Here is an 18,378-nt window from a genome sequence, read left to right as displayed (position 1 = left end):
CGCCTGCCTAGACACCAACTACAGGCGCTCAATCCCACCTGCAGAGCACCTGTCCGTCTGCCTGAGGTTAGTAAAAGTGTTTAATACAGTAGTCCTTTATTGATGCCTGTGCTAATATATGTGAAACTATCCGTTTATACACTGAAAACATGGCTGTGGTATGCTATCAGTAAATGCTGTCGGTGTTTACTGATAGCAAACTGTGGTATGGAGACGACTGTTTATAATATTTCTAGTGATACTCGAAAGGTCTCATCAAGTCCTGATTTAATTCGATTTATGCTATGTTATCAGTGTTTGCATGGCTGTGGTGTCATATCAATGTATTTTCTCGGTGTTTGCTGATATCAAACTGTGGTGTGAGGACCACTGTTGGTAATCTTTGTAGTGATACTGAGAAGGTCTATCTTATAAAGACATTAATTTTTTTTATTTAGACCTGGTTTAATTCTGGTATAGAATCAGTTGAATATTTGTATATAATCCCTGCAGCTGTCAGACTCTATAACAGGGGTCACCAGCCTTTCTTAAAACTGAGAGCTACATAAAATTGTGAACAGTTTGGTTCATCTTTAGTTATATGATAATAACAATTCTATATATGCTATGTCTTATCACAGGTTAATTTTTCAAAAAAGGCCTGGGTCGTGTAGCAGCCAACAACTCCTCCAGAGAGGCTGTCCTGGTGAGGGAGAAGTTCACGGCCCACTTCTCGGTGGAGGGAGCAGTGTCTTGGCAGCCAAAAGAAAAGCCCATTTGAAATCCCAGCGACTTCCCCACAACGGCTCTGAGCAACCCACAAACCTATAAAGAGCGTTCCTGCCTTTTTAAAAATTTTCTTAATAAATGGAGCTTGCCTCCAAAATAAACTAACCTCTCTTTATTCTCTTAAATAATTGGTCTTCACTATGTTCCTATATATTAGTATATTTTGTCATTAGTATAATATGAAATAAATTCTACATGTGTCAAGTTGTGTGCCAATATTTGCTGTGTAGTAGAACTGAGACATTAGTCATTACAAAAATTTATTTAAAATAATATTAAAATTCTCAAACAGAATAACATTAAACATAAATATATAAAATATAACTATTTACAGAGAGACAGGAATAAAAACGACCCAGCTTAAAGTGGAAGAGCCTCAGGGAGAAGGAGGAGAAAAATAAGAACATTGTTTCTGCCCTGGAGAGCCTGCTGCCTCATCAGAAAACTACTGATTGCTAGGGTCCAATGTTTCCAAATTTAACACAGCTGTGCTGTTTTCAAAAACTAATTTATAAATTTGAAATTTGACAAATTCTCTCGTCTGAGGCGGCATGCTCTCCAGAGCAGGAACAAGGCTGAGGAGGAAATGCTCCGTTGGAGACTGGCGTGGCCTCTTCAGGGACTCCAGGATGGCCAGCTCCACCGCCGATGGACTGTCCTGGGACGCGTCCCTCGTCCACCTCGGAGCTGTCCTCCTCTGTGGGCCCGTAAAACACAGCACAAAACAACACAAAGAAATGAGAAGGCTGCTACTAGATTTTCATTTTCAACATTGAAAAAAAAACCAGGATATAATCAGATTGGTTGTAGACATTTAGTAAGGGTAATCGCAAGGGAATTCAAGCGAGTAAAAAGCTATCAGTGCTTGCTTTACATTTGTTGCTACAATTACATACCTGTGGGTGCAGCAGCAGGAGCTGAGGGACCAGGGACTGGGGAGCCAGGAGAAGCAACAGGGGATGGCTCTGCTGCAGAATCAGTTGGCTCTGTCAAGACAATATTAAATGTTAACAGGTTGAAAACAATAGTCATAGAGAAAGTATATACAGTGGTCCCTCATTTATTGCAGCAGGGGTTCTCAGAATAACTAGCCCCTCGCCATGCACTTTATACACTTTTTGTTGATTGTTGATTCTCAAAGTGCAAACCTTTGTAGATTTTAAAACGCAAAAGTATTATTATGCCGCGTTTTGTCTTCGTCTGCGCGCCACTTTTGTGCGGTGTCTATTTCCGAATGAGGGTCATAATTATGGGTGTTTTCGTGCTGTTTTTTCTATTGGACGTGATGGTTATCAAAACCAAACATGATAAATTTGGCAAGCGCAGGAGACACACACGGAGATTTGTCAATCAGGCTGCAGAATGCAATGCGCATTGTTGAAAGTTGAACTGTGTAATAAAAAACTCTGCGAAAAAGCGAGGCAGTGACGGATGAACAGCGGGACCACTCTATACTGTTTATTAATTAACAATAACATATATTCCTATATGACAATATACATAGCAGTAGGCAGGCTTTCTAGCTTTAGCACGGCTTTCCCGGGTCAGTCAAAAAATTCCAAAGAGAAATTAATGAACTTACCAGGTTGCCCGATCTCCAATAACACCAGAAAAAGTCGCCAGATTTGTCACTAGTCGCTTTTTTAAAAAAAAGTCGCTAAGGGGGTCTGAAAACTCGCTAAATATAGCGACAAAGTCGCTAAGTTGGCAACACTGCTCGGTACAGAAAGGAACTGGTGTCTGTTACGGCCTCTGGCCTCATGAGGCCCCGCCTTCCTCTATGGAAATCCAAGCGTTCCAGGCCTCACAGGTGATTGGCTGGCCAGGGACCTATGCCCGCCCAACTACATGCAGATCGGAATGTGGCAGTCCACACACACCACTGGCTGCTGCAGGATCCTTGAACACAGCGGACCAATGGCGCGGCTGCCTGCATTTACCTGGGAGTATAAAGAGCTGAGGATTCTTCATTCGTGGGGGACTTGTTGATGTGAACAGACTGTGGAGACTGTTCCTCCTGCCTTTGCCTTTTCCTTTTCCTTTTGAACCTTTGTTTTGAGTAGCTGCTTGTGAGATTTTTAGAGGATTTGTGTTCCACTAGTGTTATTTGAATATATGAGGTTTTTTTGTTTGTTTAAAACACCCCATTGCCTAGTGAGTTGTTTCACTAACGGTTTTCAGTTGTGGTAATAAACCTTCTGTTTTTCTTTTTATCTAACCCTCCTGCCTCTGGGCTCATTTATGTTATATCCTCTGTCGCCTAGCAGAGCCGGGCCGTAACAGTGTCGTACAGCTCCGGGTGGTTTGCAACCGCGTTTATTAGCCTTTCCTCCATATTGAATGAAGAATGAAGGGCTTTGGCTGGACCTGCCCCTTTGAACTAGGTCAGAGCCACGTCACCAGGCTCCTGATTGGTTGTCGTTGCGCGAATTGACGCTGGAGTTCAAATGTTTCCAACTCAAGCGGTAGATGCGATACGTGCGAATGCACAAAATGCAACACACAAACTGACGCGCATATTTTTATTCGCACGTTTTCGTGACGCAAATCTGCTTCTGAATTTTCGCGGGACCCCCAGTTGCGTGTCATCACGCTTCTCCATTGACTTTACATGTAAACCTGACGCTCTGGTCACGTCTATCGCATTCAGTGTGAACGCACCGTTAGGACCACTTTTTTTTTTCGAAACATGGGCATTGTTTCTTCTTCTTCTTCTTCTTTTTATTTTATTTTCACTTGCTACACACGGGACAGACAAGGCTTGGGGAAAGAAAAGGGAGAAAAAAAGGGAGGCAGGGAAAGAAAAACATCCAAAACGAAAACTGCAGTCGTGGTGCTTTCAGCTTAAATGTGCTGCTGTTGTTTAACGCGACCTCCGCTGGTTTCTTCTTTCTGGCGTAAAGTGGGCGATAAACAAACAAGAGAGACGGGACTTGCACAGAAAACCCGATCAGCTGATCATTGATCAGTTTCATGATTGAAGTAGAAACAGGAGAGAGAGGGGAGAGGATGAGAGAAGAAGAGGCAGCTGTGCAGCAAAGACACAGAATAAATCCAGCTTTGTGTCTTTTTCCTTTTTCATTCTAGCTGAAGTACGGGACAAACTGCGTTCCTTTTCACCTCAATACGAAACGCGTAATATTTTCTCTGAATATGGGGACAATTCCGTTTTTTACGGCAACTCTAATAATTAACCTTATGAACAAAATAAAGTTCAACATCAGTAACATCATAGCACTCACCCAGCTGTACAGAAACTCCATCATGCTAGCTAGTACCCAGTACGAAAAAGTCAGCATAACGAAAATAAACTACACCTAAACTTGGTTGTTATCTGACCCAGATAGACTGCAGGTCATAACTTCTTACCTGAAGTTCAGTTCACCTGACACTCGGACCGGCAGCCGCCTCGGGTCTCTCCTCCTCCTGCCTCCCCTTTCCCTCATCCACCTGCTGGCCTCCACCACTTGCTAATGTTACTGAATCTGTGGAAGCTCCGTGCAGGGGTGGATCTAGAAGGGTGGCATGGGGTGGCAAGTGCCACCCTAAAATGATCCTTTGCCACCCCAAGTGCCACCCTAGTTTTGCATATGACAGTGTTGTTTATTAAAATAAGATAGCATTAACACTTTGAGAGCAGTTACAGTCAACAGTGAATATAAATGCTAAAACTGAAAATATTGCACAGTGTTACCCCCCCTCCACCATTAACAAATGGTTCAGCCCATAGCACTGTCTTTTTTTCTTGTTTTCAGTAGCAAGTGATGCTTATGATTGTGCCAGAGCACATTTTGAAAAACACCATGGGAATTTCGGATTTTACACAGGTGGTTGGATGTTACACTCTGGAAATGGAAGGAAGGTGAGTGTTATTAACCCTCTGTGGTCCACAGACATGCTGCAACTCCAAATCACATGACTGATTTAAGCTGACAGAGCAACACGCTGCAACCACACTGAGTCTCTATTTCAGCCCATATTGAAAGTTCAGACTTCAAAGTTTTAAAATTTTAATTACAGGCCAGTAAATACAGAGTTATGATAATATATATAAGCAGTGTTGGGAAGGTTACTTTTAAAATGTATTCCATTACAGAATACAGAATACATGCCCTAAAATGTATTCTGTAACGTATTCCGTTACGTTACTCAATGAGAGTAACGTATTCTGAATACTTTGGATTACTTAACATATTATCATGCATTTTACAACTACATGAATGTACTATTGCTGTGTGATTTATTACTATTACTGAAGGTCCGCGGCTCCGAACCATAGTAAAGGGACCTCTGACTAATACGGGTTCCGTGTCGGGCTCGTAGCCGAAAAATAGCTTTACTTTGTTGTGTGGGTCAACTCTGCTTGCGAGAGACAGAGAGAGGCGTTGAAAGGCTGCTCCAACGGAACTTATTGTTTCGAAGGAAAACACGAACAAAGTGTACAGTCGAGTTTTAATAGCTTACTTACAACTGGGCTCGTCAGGCACTCTTCTTGGCTGCAGTGGTTATTATTATATTTACATGCTTCCAGCTCCCGTTTTTGCTCGATGACAACTCGTACTTTTCGACTCTCCTTTTTCTCCCACCTCGCGCTCACAGACACATAACGAGTATGGCAGTCCATTCTCCCTGCAGCACGGACTACACTGCCCATGATGCTACATTCTGCATTCTGCCTATTAGCTTAGCACAACAACAACAACAAAAAGGCGCTCTCTCCCCCAGGAAACACGCAGAGCGAGAGCGTCACCCTGTAACCAGGGCAACCGCAACGCTGCCGCCTGGAACTACAGAACGTAGCTGTCAAACAAAACCGAAACAGTCCTGACCCGCCACAATATGAAACAGGAATGTACCGCTGTGTAATCCATTTATTTCAACAAAGTAACTGTATTCTAAATACCACCTTTTTAAACGGTACCTGTAACGGAATACAGTTACTCATATTTAGTATTTTAAATACGTAACGGCGGTACATGTATTCCGTTACTCCCCAACACTGTATATAAGCCATGCTTTTTTCTAAATACTGTTGTCACGTTTTTGTCTGTGTGTGTATGTGTTTTAAGCGTTTTCTAAGGAAAGCGCGAAAACAGTAAAGAAAGAAAAAAAGCCACCGCTTTCCTATCGGTGAAAAAATGTACCATGTCGACCAATTTAGAAAAAGTCAACACGTGGGATTTGGTTGTTTAGGAAGAAGGGAAAGTTTTGGGCATGACGGTAACCAGCGAGACAGAGCGAGGGAGTGTGAAAGAGACAGAGAGAGTTTTTAGATATAGGAGATTTGTGACGTTTAGTGTGGAGTGTATAGTTAGTGTGTTGTGTTGTCTCGTGTAGTTGTTCTGTTGTGTAGTCGTTGTTTTGTTTTGTGTGTCAGTGAGGGCACTAATGAATGTCACAAAGGCACATTTGTAAACACTGTCACTAAGTAGAAAACCAGCGGAGTGATACACCTCCTGCTGTCAGGCCTGCAGGTTTATCCCTGTGGTGTTCTCCTCTGTCTTTTGGTGGAAAAACTTTTTTCTTTTACTGGCACACATAATTTGTGGGGCATTTTATTGCGACACCTGATTGTTCTCTCAGTTTAGTTTTAGTAATCTTTTGAAATGGTTGTACTAAATGAAAAAAAAAATGGCAGGTGTATTGGCTGCATTTTTAGATAAATAGTTGTATATGTTTACAAAATGTACAATTTATATTTGCATTTCAAGTTATAAAAATTTACTCAACATGTCTGTGGGTTTTTTTTACAGTAAAAAATGCTACTATGATTTTAAGTTCTTTTTTTATTTAAGATCAGTAATACTAATGCAGTATGTCAGTGAAAAAAAAACTAAATTCAGTTGAGCTGAAAAGAATGATAGCAAATAAGGCAAGGGGAAAAAATTAAATGAAACAATTTGAGGGTGAAATACAAGCGTAAACTCAAAAGGAGTCAAAAATGGCCGGTATTGTATTTCAGACCTCAGTGGGTTAATCCACTGGGTTAATCCAAATCATGAAAAATTAGGTTTAAATTTTTGTTCATGACAGTGCAGATTTCTGACATTTTGTGTAATTTAAGCATGTAACAATGTGATTGTTTTCTAACAAAAAACAGTGTGAAACTTAAGTTAGACTTGTGTTTGTAAATGAACCGCCCATTGTTGTGTAACTTTCTGGATTTTATACTTATTGGGCTACATATTTATTTATTATACAGGTTATACAGTGCATAAAATGAAAACTCACATGTTTTATGTAACTAAAGTGTTTAATTATGTGGGCTACAGACAATAATTAAGTTATAGACTATATTTATATGAAAAACATGTATACTTACTGCATTTGAATCATTATAACCATATGTAACCACCTGCATATGTGTTTGAAAAAAAAAAAGGCTTTGATTTTGCCACCCCATTTGATTTCTTTGCTACCCTCATGCCACCCTAAGAAAATTTCTCTAGATCCGCCCCTGGCTCCGCGATAGCCACCACAAGAAGTAACGAATAACGACCCTATCTAAATCCCAGTAACGATTAACGCGTTCCTGATTTTGGCATAATAACTAGTTACCGTGCTCGTTACCACAATAATAACGTAGTTACTGTAATGCGTTACTTAATAACGCGTTAGTCCCTACACTGGTAACTAGTCTGTCAAATGGAATAAATTCTGTTCCTTCTAATATATGTTCTAAGTATTTGAAAATCTGGAAAGTTTATCATATTATTGTTTTGTAATATGTCAGGGTTGTTCCAGATAGGTGTACGTTTGCATTGGATTAATGAAGACTCCGTCAATTTTAGAAACTCCCACCATGCTGTAAGAGAAGAGCTGATGTTGACGCTATTAAAGCATTCATGTCGTTTGATGTTTGAGCTGATAAATAGTAGGACTGAAATCTCTAGATTATTGTAAAGTGCCTGTTCTACATCTAGCCAAGGTTCATCTAAGAAGGTATGTTTTAGCCATCCTGAGATAAACTGAAGCCTGTTGGCTAAGAAGTAGTGCTGAAAGTTAGTAGATCAAATCCTCGTGTATCCTTGGTCTTTTGTAGTGGTAGTATTAGGACCACATTAAGAAAAACAAATTTTATTGATCACAGCATTTTGAGATTCAAATCAAAGTCAAAATACTATTTTCAGAAAAAAGTTGAAATGTAGATATTACAGTTGTTATTTCAAGACAAACTGGCATGACTGCTATACCCTCTACAAAATGCCTTAAATAAATGATTTTGTGAAATCATATTCAAAACCGTTTTTAGTTACAAGGAAATTATTTCTCTTTTAGCATATAGCGATGATAAGTATAAGGACGCTAAAACAGTGGTGCAGAAAGAAAAAAACAACAACACATGACTTGTAAAAGTTGGCCTGATTTGTGCAAAATGAAATTGCTGGTAGTGGACAGATGCAAGGATATTAATAGTTACTCCCTTGTGCAATAAATGGATGTATATTGCACTGCAGTCAATAGTAAGTAATATGTAAGATATGCACTGAACAACATCTCTTGGTCAAAAATGACTCCAAGGTTCCTCACAGTGTTACTGGAGGCCAAGGTAATGCCATCCAGAGTAAGAATCTGGTTAGATACCATATTTCTAAGATTTTCTGGGCAGAGCACAATAACCTCAGTTTGATCTGAATTTAAAAGCAAAAAAAAATTACAGATCTTCCAAGTCTTCCTGCACTGTAACTAATTAGTGTGTGTTATCTGGCTTCGTGGATAGATAAAGTTGGTTATCATCTGTATAGCTTGGACAATTTATGCCTTGTCTTCTGATGATACTGATGATACAGCATGTATGATGTAAACAGAAATGGTCCTAGCACTGAACCATGTGGAACTCCATAATTAACCTTAGTGTGTCAGGGACCTGGGTCTGAGCAACCCAGGGTCCATGAGCAGTTGTGGGCCTTTTTTATATTTTGTGAAGATGTGTGTGCACTGTTCTGCTGTCTGGGGGTTTGTCCATGTGTATATGTATAGGAAGGTGTGTTGTGGTTGTGGCTGTAGCCAGGAGGCCGGGCTACAGGCACTGTCAGGCCTGAGGATGGCTGGCCACGTCCGAGGAGGATGCCACACACCTGCAGCGGATCAGCGTCGGCGGAGGAAACTACTTAATGGTGTGGTGAAGCCTCCACCGACGCAGGATTATTGACTCCACGTCAGTGTTGTTTAGTGTCAAGTCTAGTGTGTGTATGCCCGCAGTAGTTTAGTGTCCTGACGGCTGCTTCTATCATTTCCTGCAGGAGTAGCGTGGAAAACCCAAGAGCTGCAAGCACGAGGAGTGCAGACACAAGGAAGTAGAGAACAAGACACGGACTTATTGGGAAGGAAGACACAGCACGGGAGTCAGTGAAACTCACGGGGATTGTTTATGTGAATATTTACTGCACTGTAAATAAACGCACTGCTAAGCACACAGAGTCCAGCATTTGGGTCCTCCTTCCCCCACTTCCCCATCACACCCATTGACATAGTGTGTGAAGGGGACTCGCCATGTAATGTAAGTTTTATTTATATAGCACCAAATCACAGCAGCAGTTGCCTAAAGGGGCTTTATATTGTAAGATATATTGTAACCCTGAAATAAGAAAACAGAGAAAACCCTAGCAATCATATGACCCCTATGAACAACTACTTTGGCGATTGTGGGAAGGAAAAAAATCTCTTTTAACAGGAAGAAACCTCCGGCAGAACCAGGATCAGTGACTGGTAATTATCTGGTGCAACCGATTAGGCTGAGAAGATGAAGAGAGGCAGAGATTAATAATAACTAATGATTACATGACAAGAGATGTATAAATACATAGTGAGTGAAAGAAGTTGACTGAAGAAGAAAATGCAAATGACATTCTACCTGCTGGGCTGTTTAAAAATGCTCTCTCTGTCATTGGCCCCTCTATTGTAGACATATGCAATGCCTCTCTTTTAACAGGTGTGGTCCCTACGTTCTGTAGGCATGCTGTTGTTGAGCCGATATTAAAAAAGAGCAGTTTGGATCCAACTCAGCTTAAGAATTATAGGCCTATCTCTAAGCTTCCATTATTATCGAAAATTCTGGAAAAAGTAGTTGCAGATCAACTTACCACTTTTTTTTAGAAAAACATGAAATTTATGACAAATTTCAATCAGGTTTCCGTAAAAGTCACTCAACAGAAACCGCATTACTTAAAGTCTCTAGTGACATTATGATGTCAGCTGACTCCGGAGCATCCTCAGTCATGGTTTTGTTGGACTTGACATCTGCCTTTGACACCATTGATCATACCATCCTGATTAACAGGCTCCGGGACATAGTCGGTGTGTCCGGTCTGGCTTTGAAGTGGTTTCAGTCATACCTCTCCAACAGATCTTTTAGTGTTTTTGCGAATCAGTTTATGTCACATTCTAAAGATCTGACATGTGGGGTACCGCAGGGTTCAGTTCTGGGTCCTATTCTTTTTCTTTTGTACATGTTACCTCTAGGACTTATAATTAGGCAGTTCCCTGAGGTGTCTTATCACTTCTATGCTGATGATATTCAGCTCTATTGCTCTTTTAAGCCGATGGAAGTCCATAAACTGTCCTCTTTAATTAAATGTTTAGCTTCCATTGAACAGTGTCTTGGTGACAACTACTTACAGTTGAACTCTGAGAAGTCAGAAACATTAATTATTGCCCCCGACAACCAGATATCTCTAATCAAACAGCATCTTGGTTCTCTTGGCTCATCTGTTCACCTGAGCCTCAGGTACCTTGGTGTGATCTTTGATTCTGCCATGTCCCTAGAACAACACTCTCGCCAGTTAATTAGGAACTGCCTTTTTCAGCTAAGAAACATCTCCAAACTGTGAACTTTGCTGTCTAAATCTGAGTTAGAAATGGTTATTCATGCTTTTATTTCATCTCGCTTAGATTATTGTAACAGTCTTTTTCTTTGTTTGAGCAAAAGGAATCTTGACCGTCTCCAGTTAGTCCAGAATGCTGCTGCAAGGCTTTTAACTAAGACACGAAAAAGAGAGCACATTACACCAGTGTTACGTTCATTACATTGGCTTCCAGTACATTTCAGAATTCATTTTAAAATTTTGGTACTGACTTTTAAAGCTTTGAATTGTGATGCCCCTGCCTACATTTCTGATCTTTTAGAACCCCACGTTCCCTGTCGCAGCCTGAGATCATCTAATCAAAGGCTGTTGGCAGTCCCACGAACATATTTTAAAACCAGAGGTGATAGATCTTTTAGAGCGGTGGCTCCCAGGCTGTGGAATGCTCTCCCTCCATCATTACGTTGCCTTGATTGTATTTATTCTTTTAAAAAGCAGCTTAAGACTCATTTATTTAGATTGGCTTTTAATTAGATTTGTGCTGTATGTTTGATTATTAATGTATTTTATGTATCTCTGTTTTATATTACTGTGAAGCACTTTGTGGTTTTTATCCTGTGAAAAGTGCTATATAAATAAATTGATTTGATTTGAAACTATTGCTCTATTGCAGCGTAACTAAAGGAGGATTCAGAGTTACCTGATCAAGCCTGAAATGTATACTTAATCCAAAAAAAACCCCAAACATTTTAAATCTAATCTTAAAAACAGAGAGGATGTCTTTCTCCTGATTCCAAACTGGAAGCTGGTTCCATGGAAGAGGGGCCTGAAAAGCCTAAGGCTCTGCCTCCCATTCCACTTTTAAATGCTCTAGGAACCACAGAGTCATAAAGATAAGATAAGATGGAGCCTGAATATTCAAGACCTTGTATGTGATGCTCTCTCTTTCCAGTTTCTCTTACTACTGTTGCTGAAGCCTTTTGGATCATTTACATGAATAAATTCTATTTGATAGACTGAACTAAAAACTTTAATCTGGAATTCTTTCAGACTGTGTTTTGCTAATAGTGTGTTGTTTACCATAAAATGTTCAGTCATTCATACCAGAATAACTTGAGAGTATTTATTTTAAATATTTAACTTTCTACTGGACTGAATATAACATCACTATGTAAAAGTCCTGAGCCTCTATGTGTTATCTGAGGATGCTGTGCAGTACTTCTACCATCACATAAAAGAAAGGTCACTGCTAGACAGGGCCGGCTCTACGCTAGGGCAAGAGGGAGCAACGCCCGCTTAAGCAAACGCCCTGCCCCCTTAAGTCAAACTTTTAGAAGCTGAGAAAAAAAAATAGATTACCCACAAACTAAATATTGGCAAGGTTTACTACAGTAGCTGAAAAATCCTTTGGAAAAGGCACAAAGAAGATGGTTTCCCCTCTTGTTCGATCTTTTCCTCCGTGCTCTGTTTGTGCCCAGGCTCACACAACACTCGGCAGAGAACCCCCACTCCCCCTCCACCCAGCTAAACATCTAATCACTGTTAGTATGCAAATGACACAGTGTCAGGTTTCTCAGTATTCAGAGCAGAGCAACATGAAGCAGCAAATCTCTGTCCTCAAAATCATAGTGATTTGTGAAATAATTAACTACTAAAAAATACATCTGTATTTGTACATCAATGAGGGACTCCATTGAGCTTCTCACAGACTCGGTCTAGTAGAGAAGTGTTTCTCGATCCCACAAGCCCCACTGTGAGCCTGTCTGCTGCACAGAGTTGACTGCAGGAATGTGAATGAGACATGTTGTATAAAGTGCTTTGAGTAGAAAAGCTCTATATAAGAACTAGTCCATTTAGATATATTCATTAGACACAGTTTAGTAATGGAATCAACGCATGTTATTAGTTATGTCAATCTCTTGAACCAAAACCCTAATACAGGAAGTCTGGATCAGTTTAAAATCCAGTTATCCTGTGAATATTACCCTGCAGGCAGTGCAGAGCTTGGATGGAGCCAATGAGGGAGTGGACTCGCCTTGAAATCTTTTGGATGTCTACTGTGCTTACTCCGATAACAAAACCTGAGCCCTGAGTAGCCTTGTTGGCCCGGTCCACCAGCCACACCAGCAGCTCCCCTCTACATCAGTGCTCTTGGAATATGACGGTGCTTAATGTAGTGGCTTAAGAAAGTAAGCTCCAAGGGTGTGTTACTTTAAAAGGCTGGAATAGCCTGTAGGCTATTGTCGCCAATTTAGATGTGTATTGTACAGGGTGGGCCATTTATATGGATACACCGTAATAACATGGGAATGGTTGGTGATATTAAAGTCCTGTTTGTGGCACATTAGTATATGTGTGGGGGCAGACTCCTCAAGATGGGTGGTGACCATGGTGGCCATTTAGAAGTCGTCCATCTTGGATACAACTTTTGTTTTTTCAATAGGAAGAGGGCCATGTGACACATCAAACTTATTGGTAATGTCACAAGAAAAACAATGGTGTGCTTGGTTTCAACGTAACTTTCATCTTCCATAAATTATTTACAAGTTTCTCTTTGTTCACAGCCATTGACATGTCGAAGAGGTTAACACGTGAGGAGTGGATCGAAATTGTGTTGATATCTGGTGAACGCAGTAACCGGGTCATTGCAGCAGATTTCAATGCAAGACACCCTACGAGACCACCCATCTCCCATGCTACAGTTAGCAAACTGCTTGCTAAGTTTCGTGAAACTGGTTCAGTGTTGGATTTGCCAAAATGTGGACGCAAGAAAACTGTCACTAATGAAGAAACATCAGTGGCTGTCCTAGCTTCATTCAGCAAGAGCCCACAGCGTAGCACTCGCCGCATGTCACTGGAGAGTGGCATTAGTCTAACATCCCTTCGGCAGATATTAGCTACTCACAAATGGCACCCTTACAAACTCCAGCTACTGCAGCATCTCAATGAGGATGACCCAGATCGGCGCACAGAATTTGCAGAATGGGCAAAACAAAAATTGGAACAGGACCCTCAGTTCACGCAGAAGATTTTGTTCAGTGATGAGGCAAATTTTTATGTGAATGGTGAAGTTAACAAACAAAACCACCGCTATTGGTCTGACACTAACCCACATTGGATGGATCCCTCCAAGACTGTTGGAACAACAAAAGTGATGGTTTGGTGTGGTATATGGGGTACAACGATAGTGGGTCGATTCTTCATCAATGGAAACCTCAAGGCCACTGGATATTTGAAATTGCTACATGATGATGTGTTTCCCTATTTATGCACTGAAGCTGGCACGTTCCCTGAGTTTTTCCAGCAAGATGGTGCACCACCACATTATGGGTGCCAGGTCCAAGCATTCCTAGATGAACAGTTTCCTGGAAAGTGGATTGGTCGTCGTGGGCCAGTTGAATGGCCCCCAAGGTCTCCCGATCTGACCCCCTTAGACTTTTATCTTTGGGGTCATCTGAAGGCAATTGTCTATGGTGTGAAGATACGAGATGTGCAGCACCTGAAACTACGGATACTGGATGCCTGTGTTGCTATCAGTGTGTGAATAGTGGGAGAGGAGGATTGCATTGATAATCCAACACAATGGGCAGCACATTGAACACATTTTATAAGTGGTCAGAAACTTGTAGAGTTTCAACGTAACTCTAATAAAGTTACGTTGAAACCAAGCACACCATTGTTTTTCTTGTGACATTACCAATAAGTTTGATGTGACACATGGCCCTCTTCCTATTGAAAAAACAAAAGTTGTATCCAAGATGGCCGACTTCTAAATGGCCACCATGGTCACCACCCATCTTGAGGAGTTTGCCCCCTCACATATACTAATGTGCCACAAACAGGACTTTAATATCACTAACCATTCCCATGTTATTACGGTGTATCCATATAAATGGCCCACCCTGTATTGTTCTGTAAGGTGTAGATGTTCATCTGCACCTTACACCTTACCATCACTTGGGCTCCAGGGGGCACACGTTTTTTTGTTTTTTACCCTATTTAAGGAAGGCATTAGGGGCACAGCAAAATATGAAGAGTGGAAGGGTAGCTCAAAAAAAAATAAATACAAAAATGCACAAAAGAGAGATCTGTAGGACCTGATGGATACACTGGGTTGGCTAGGACCATTAAACAAAATGGAGGTGTTATTAGCAGAGAAGGCATGTGTGTCACACTGGCAGAGGAACTAATTGACAAGCCATGTATGTTGCCACTGGCACTGGCAGATGTTCCACTCGAGAAAGACTCATTTTAATCAATAGTGACAACAACATTGTGAGGGTGTCCCCAGAGATGGAACATTCAACTTTGTAAACATCTTGGGTAACAACACACCAGATAACCTCATCACCAACATTCATGGACTGCGTCTTATCAGTGGGAATGGTTGAGATAACTTCTTTAGAAATTACAACTGTAAGAACAAAACTAACAGTAGTTTAACTTTTTAGTAACATCTTACAATTAAATATTAATCAAATACAGTAACACCCTGCCAGAGGTTTTCTTTCAACAAATAGAAATACATACTTTTAGTCTTGTGTCATCTCTGTGCTTGTTCCAGTAGACCTCAGTGCAGCGTTCCATAATGTTGACCATAATGCTTTATTAGAGAGATTATAGCATATCATAGGTATTAAAGGTACTGTGCTTACATTGGTTTGAATCATAGGTTAATTATCGAGTTCCACGGGGATCTGTGCTATATTTTATATTTTCTCATTTCAGATCATTCCCCGTAAACCCAAGTGTGTAAAATATTCCAGTCCACCTGACATCAACAATGTGGTGTGTGTGCGATGTGTGATGTCACAGTGTTGGACTGGTGTGAATATTTTAGACACTATAATATAATTTTCAATTATTTTGTTCCTAATTCTGATGCCTGTTTAAACTTCAGCAGGCTGTCTTGACCATGTCTGATGGATTGCCTGATTCTTATATTGCGTTTTTCTACTCTCCTGGAGCACTTAAAGCACTTTATACAACATAACTCATTCACCCATTCATACAAGTACTATTTTCTATGCTTAAGTGCTTTCGATCTAACATTCACACACATTCATACTATGATGGATGTATTGCATAGCAACTTCAATTCAATTAAATTTATTTATATAGCGCCAAATCACAACAACAGTCGCCTCAACACGCTTTATATTGTAAGGTAGATCCTACAATAATAGATACAGAGAAAAACCCAACAATCATTAGACCCTGTAGCCGTCGCATTGAAATGTAATTATTATGTGATTGCAATGTTCAAAATTTGGTGTTTAATCTGGATTCATGTTGTGTTGTCGCCGTCTACTGGTGGACCTGAGTGTGGCGCTTTGTGGTGCGCATGCTTTGGGGTGATGCTCAATTAAGCGCACATGTCACCAGAGACTGAAGGCTCGAGTCAGAACGAGAAGGCTGGCTTGTGTAAAGGTGGAAATATGGACGATATGGACTACAATTGCTCATGAATGTTCAGTAGAAAGGCGCACACGGTATGTCGGTGCATTTACTTTGTGTGTACGTTTTATTTGAATTGTAATTTTTGTTCTGCTGACGTAATATCTGTGTTTTTCATTGATCATTTCACCATAGTTTTTCACGGTGTTTGCTGGTGAAAAGAAGATTAAAATACTGGCTGAACATCAGTGCGAGCATGGCCCTTTATTCTACTTCGAGCATGAAAAACCTTCAGGAGCAGTTACAGACCCCCTATGAGCAAGCACTTTGGCGACAGTGGGAAGGAAAAACTCCCTTTTAACAGGAAGGAACCTCCGGCAGAACCAGGCTCAGGGAGGGATGGGGCCATCTGCTGCTACCGGTTGGGGTGAAAGAAAGAAGACAGGATAAAGACATGCTGTGGAAGAGAGACAGGGATTAATAACAGGTATGATTCAATGCAGAGAGGTCTATTAACACATAGTGAGTGAGAAAGGTGACTGGAAAGAAAAAACTCAATGCATCATGGGAATCCCCGGGCAGACTCCGTCTATTGCAGCATGACTAAGGGAGGATTCAGGGTCACCTGGTCCAGCCCTAACTATATGCTTTAGCAAAAAGGAAAGTTTGAAGCCTAATCTTAAAAGTAGAGATAGTGTCTGTCTCCTGAATCCAAACACAGAAGAGGGGCCTGAAAACTGAAGGCTCTCCCTCCCATTCTACTTTTAAATACTCTAGGAACAACAAGTAAGCCTGCAGTGTGAGAGCGAAGTGCTCTAATAGGGTGATATGGTACTACAAGGTCATTAAGATAAGATGGGGCCTGATTATTTAAGATCTTGTATGTGAGGAGCAGGATTTTGAATTCTATTCTGGATTTAACAGGGAGCCAATGAAGGGAAGCCAATACAGGAGAAATCTGCTCTCTCTTTCTAGTCCCTGGGATTGGTATCTTGCCCAAAGATATTTGGCATGAAGACTGGAAACCACCAACCTTCTGATTAATAGATGGCCCACTTTACCTCCTGAGCTACAGGACACCACATGTCACTACATGTCTACATGCCTAAATGCTTTGAGTTGATGCTAATGTGAAAGGTTGATTAGATATTTGAGGAAAAAATCTAAATGTTTTTAATGACTAAGTTTTTAAAGATGGTGGGAAGTTTTTATTCATTCATCACAGAGTTTGATTGACTGATTATTCATCTTTTGAGACATGTGAAAAAACATTTTGATTTTTGTAATGTCTGTAGTACACATGACATCACATTGAAAAATGCCTTAACTGCTTTGAGACCTGCATTAAAAGTGGTGAGAATGGTTTTTATGATGTGAGAATTAAGCCAAGTATATTGAGATAATAATTCATTTATTTAAATGTAATTAAAAAAAAAATACAGAGCTCCAGTTTGTATAAACACAAACCTAGCAGCCTCTCTCCCTAGCTGGGGTGTGCTCTAGCCCCCCACAACCCTGAACTGGATACGTTGAAGAAAATGGATGGATGGATGGAAGAAAGATGTATTGTAACAGTTGAATGATGTGCTTTGCTTTTATGCAATGTTAGCGGATGAAGCTTACGGAGTTTCAAGTATTAATAAATAGCCCATTTCCACAATTAAAAATAAGTAATTGTTGTTTACAGTTTAGTCTCCACAAACACATGCTTTCAGTCTAGCACACACTAACCCTCTCCATGATATTTTGTTTACTTCGCTTATTCCAGCAGTTGAAAATTTTCCACCAATAATTTCAATGCATTTCTGTTCGTATCTCTTTTGCCCTATTGAGTAAAAGTTCAGAGATTATAAATAGGAACTATTGTGGGGGATGCCTGTGATGTCGAAGGCATGTTAGATTGAAAAGCAGGAGTTGCATGAACCTGAGAGGTTTTTTTAGTCTTCCACAACAAAACAGTGAAAAGATTTCTTCATCGTTAGTGTGATATGGGACATTGTTACTGGCCAGAACATACATTTGCCAGGGTGTTGATTAGTTCCTCATTACTGTGGATTTCAGGAAGTGATCCTACGGGGAATGGCTCATAGTGCAACTTCTTGCAACTACATTATATGACTTAAACAGTAAAAACACTAGATGGTGCAAGAGCCTTAGTGACATCAATGTGTATTCAATATGTAATACATTCAATATATTCAAGTTTCATGTAAAATATTTAGCCTTTGGTTCAGTATATTCAAGATTTATTGAATATATTCAGACTTTACTCAGTATATTCACTTCTCATTCTATACATTCAGACTTTAATTCACTGAACGACTAAATATTTTTCACCCCCCTTTTAAAGACGAAGTCATCAAAATGTTTAGTTTTTTTCCTCAAAACCTAACTGACTTTGGAGAGTTCT

The sequence above is a fragment of the Perissodus microlepis genome, chromosome 4 (assembly GCF_051167445.1).
Source record: "Perissodus microlepis isolate ML-2025 ecotype Zambia chromosome 4, ASM5116744v1, whole genome shotgun sequence".
Classification (NCBI taxonomy): domain Eukaryota; kingdom Metazoa; phylum Chordata; class Actinopteri; order Cichliformes; family Cichlidae; genus Perissodus; species Perissodus microlepis.
This window is presented reverse-complemented; position numbering follows the sequence as displayed.